Genomic DNA, 5,000 nt, shown 5'->3' on the forward strand with positions numbered 1-5,000 from the left:
AAAAAAAAAAAAAAAAGAGAGAGAGAGAGAAAGAACAAAAATAAAGCTTTCCTGCCAAAAAAAAAGCTAATAATATGCAAGAAATCTGTGTGGCTCAGAAAACACTAGTTTATAAACATCAAGTTTATATGGTTTAGGTCATCAAGACAATCAATCATTAATGTTTACTGAACACCTATTATGAACAAATAACTGTTTCAACTGAGACTTTGGAGAATCTTAACCAAATCAGTAATTCAACTGTGAAAAACAAGCCTCGCGAGATGGACTGATTCTTCCTACTTTTCTATACCTTCGATTTACATTCATGCTATTAACTTGGCCTCTGGTGTTGTGAGATTTAATTAATCCATTAATTCCAAAATCACAATGAGATTTGTGTCTTACAGAGATAATGGCTAGGGGTGCATCCACTGTGTTTCATTCACCCTCTCGCATGCCACATTTAAATGAACAGGTGCCCTGATCATCTGGAGACAAGATAAACTTGCAGTTGCTGCCTTCTCTCAATTGCTTTAGCCATTCCAGGTTTAAGAGTGCCATGGTCCCCATCTCTCTATAAACCATGATTCTTACTACACTTACTTCCTTGAGTCCTCTCAGGTTAACCACAAACATTTTATCAACTGCAGAGTAGCTTTTAGCCTAGCTTGATTAATTTACACATGGCTTATACCAATTCTTCTAAGATCACTCATGTGGTTTGCTTCAATTAATCACACTGTTCACCAAGCTCTAAAAAAGAAAAGGAAGCCTGTTTATTTGCATGTTGTGAACCAAAACTCAAAATATAAGAATAGCATTAATTGGTCATTCCCAAATTTTCTATAGTTGGCCCTATAGCAATAGACCCCTATAATATGCATTTATCCCTCTGAATTGGATATGGCTTATAATTAATGCAGTATAAATAGCAGTCCCTTGACCATGGTCCAGCCTCATTAAACTCCGATCCCTCTGTCCAGGGAAAGCCAGAAGAAAGTAGAGACGCATGGCATTATCCAAGAAGATTATCTGTAGGGTCCACCATAGCAGCTGTGGTCTTAACAAGATGAACTCTATCTTTGTTCCTGATTGTCACTGCTTACAACTAGCTGCCCATAGACGAAGTGTGGTGCTATACAGTATGTCTACTGCAATGGAGAGAGAGGGAGGCTTATTTTCTCCTCAGTTTTATCCTACACATTATTAACTTAACTGATCAATTGTACTTAAGGGGACAAGTAAATTTTTACATAAGATTTTTCTGTGTCTCAGTTACATTGTCTACCCCCAACACATCCCTAATCCTTATGTCAGGTTCACAACTACACCAAATGTCACACTCAGGGTCAAGTCCAGGCCCATGCTGAGGTCCAAGGGGTATAGGTGGATGGACAGATAGCTGAAAGAACACTCCAGGCTGGAGTAGGGGGGGTTGGCAATGGTGTATGGAGGGGTGGTCGTAGGCAGGTGAAATGTAGTTTTATTCAGCAGCTGTCTCATCAGCAGCTCTCTCACACTAGCCCTCTCACACTGTCTGCTGTGTCTCCCACGCACAGCTGTGCTGCCGGCTCTCCCTTGCTTTCAGGGTCAGCAGCTTAACTCTCTCTCTCTCTAGGCACAAGCATGAGCTATGTTGAACCATGCTGTGCCCTGTCTCCCCTTTTTCTATCTATAGGACAGACACCTCTCATACTCTCTCATACTCTCTCTCTTTCTCTGGGTGCCAGCCCAAGAGCCATGTTGAGCCATGCCCCAGAGCTCCTGTACAGTGCAAGCAGGACAGTTATACCTTATCACACAATAGTGGCTCCAAGCCAAGTATGAACTTACACAAACAGGTTATATAACAAGCGGAGGTGTGTGCCTGCACATCAATCTTGCTGAGTCATGTAGACCTGGATATCTGTGTTGGCCTATTCCTTGACCAAAGTATATCCATGTACCTCACACCTTACTCTCAGTAGGCAGCATATTTCTCTGAGAACAAAGAGCAGAAACCTTTGTAGGCTCTCACTACCACTTCAAGCCACTCACTTGTATCCTGGCACACATACTTCCTTCCCTCCTTATACTATGGCTGAACTGTTTTTGATCCTATGTAAGTCTGACACCTTTACAAATGCATTAGATTCCATCCCTCTTACCAACTCAAGCATATTATTCCAGCAAGTCTTCTCTTTCTCCTACACCAGCAATTTTTTTAATCTTCTAGTTCATCCACATCAGTACAGAAATATGCTGTTATTTCATCTTTCTTCAAAAAAAGTACCATCATTTGACACTGTCTAGATTATTGGAATATTCACTTAACTGGTCTCCCTGCTTCCACCAGGGACCGCTAAAGCCTATTCCCAACCCAAGTGTCACAGTGATCCTTCTAAAATGGAAATCAGATCGCATGGCTTCAGGGATACTCCTGCAGTGGTTCCTCCCTTTTGGTATTTATCTTTATTTATTCTGCTCTTTCTTACAAACTCTTTTGTTTTTCCTAGAGACAGGATCCTGCTCTGTCACCCAGACTGGATTGCAGTGGCAATCCTAGCTCACTGCAGCATTTACCTCCTGGGCTCAAGGGATCCTCCCACCTCACCCTTCCAAGTAGCTGGAACTGCAGGTGTATACCATCACACCCAGCTAATTTTTAAGTTGTTTTTTGTGTTGACAGGGGTCTCATTATGTTGCCCGTGCTGATCTTAAACTCTTGGCCTCAAGCAATCCTCCTGCCACAGCCTTCCAGAGCCCTGGGATTACAGGCATATGCCACCATGCCCAGACTTCTCCCAAATTCTTAATGTTGGAGTGATCCAGAGCAGAGTCCTTGGTCCTTTTCTGTTGTTCCTAAATTGATTTAATTAGTGATTTCACCAAATATTAATGTCTTAACTATAATCTGTATTCTAACAGCTCTCAAGTTTATACTTCCGGCTTGGCCAACTGGATATCAAATAGATATCTCAAATTCACTATTTTTAACATTAAATCTGCTCCACTTGCATTTTCCCCATCATGGTCAATGGCAACTCCATTCTTCCAATTGCTTGGCCCAGAAAATTGAAAACACACTTAACTTCTCTATTTTTTTCCACACTTCATATTCCCAAATTAGTGGCATCAGCATCACCTAAAAACTTGTCACAAATGCAAATTTTTGGCAGGTGTGGTGGCTCATGCCTGTAATCTCTGCACTGTGGGAGGCCAAGGTGGGCAGATCACTTGAGGTCACTTGCCTGGACCACATGGCAAAATCCCATCTCTACTGAAATTTAAAAATTAACCAGGTGTCATGGTGCATGCCTGTAATCTCAGCTACTTGGGAGGTTGAGGCAGGAGAATCACTTGAGCCCTGGAGGCAGAGGTTGCAGTGAGCCAAGATGGTGCCACTGCAATCCAGCCTGGGTAATAGAGTGAGACTCTGTCTTAAAAAAAAAAAAAAAAAAAAAAAAAAACAACTATATTTTTGAATCTACTCTAGACCTTTTAAATCACAAACTCTGAATGGGACCCAGAAATACCTGTTGTTCAGCTAATATTTCTAGCTGATTACAAATGTCTGCTCAATTATGGTTTATACAGAACCATTATATAAAGGAATATTCAAAGCCTTACTGAAAACTGAAAGAAGCTTAGTAGCAAAGTCTAGTTTTCAACTAAAGTTTGAGTTCTTTTCAGACTACTGAAATAATTATATAATTGCTCTTGTTCAACCTCATGGGGTCTCATGGAGAGTGGATAAGTATGGCTATGTCATGATTAAAGCAAAACATGTGAGGTATGATGGCCTGAGTTGAAAGACTGTTATGCCCTATTACTTACATATTCCTGAGCAAAGTATTTCACATCTTTAGCCTTACCTTCCTCTCCTATGAAATGAAGTTAATAATACTTAGCTCATAGCGTCATTGGGAAGACTGAGGAGGTCATGAATTTAATGACATCTACAGTAGTACTTAGCATTTAGTATGCATCAATAAGTGTTTGGTGCTGATGCCTTTACAGCTAAAAATTTCACTCTGACCTCTCTAACAGAGGTGTCATCTCCATTTCAAAAAGCATTCAAGGCCAAGGGCCAAAGATCGAAAAAAAGATCCTTGAGAAAGCCCTGCATTTATTGTGAAAGTAAAGAAATGGTTCATAACCCTTCCTTTGCTCCTTATTTTAGGCAACTCCTGAAATCTTATCTTGTCCATAAAACCTTCACATTTCTTGCCTCTCTCTACATAGCACACTTCCATGATGATTCTAACTCTTCCCTCTACTCTCTTCACTGGCCCATTGGCATAAAATGTTGTTTTCATGCAATTGTTTATTTAACTTATACACTTAGCTAGTGCCTGTCTTCTAGTCTTTGTGCCTTGTGTGTGAAACTTTGTTAATTCTATATGCCTTAGAGAAGAAAGATCCTTGGTAGCCTAGGCTTGCTTTTCTTGCCTCTCTATTTGCATAATGTTATATAGCACCATGTAAATACAGATACTTGATTAATGATTTCTGAGAGATCATATCAAATAAAGTACTAATACTCCAAAATTATAAATGTATATAGTGCTTCTAACCTTAATTTTGATCCTTTTTTATTCTAAATTCACATAATTTCACTTTGTCCTGACCTATACTCCTTGGTCCATTGTCATCTGAATAAAACATATACCTGAAAGATCTACTTAAAAGGAAAAAGACATTAAAACTAAATTGAGAAGCTAAATCAGGCTATTAAAAATAATCAGTATTCCCCCATGGGATATTTTTCTCTCTCCCTTGCTTCTTCCCTCCCTCGTGTGTGTGTGTGTGTGTGTGTGTGTGCACACGTACACATGTGTGTTGCAATGCTTCTGTAATGCAACATCCTAGAAAGAAGTGATTATCAGGACAATAATCTTTATATTACCTAACATGTTCATTAAAACTTATATTTAATAAATACACAGGAAAGAAATTGGTTCTTCTGCATCCATCCCTTTTAGTGTAGCTCTTTGGTTTACCCTTAGTATAGCCAAGAAAGAAGATCCTGGCTGATC

This window comes from Cebus imitator, unplaced genomic scaffold, assembly GCF_001604975.1.
Source record: "Cebus imitator isolate Cc_AM_T3 unplaced genomic scaffold, Cebus_imitator-1.0 Scaffold382, whole genome shotgun sequence".
Classification (NCBI taxonomy): Eukaryota; Metazoa; Chordata; class Mammalia; order Primates; family Cebidae; genus Cebus; species Cebus imitator.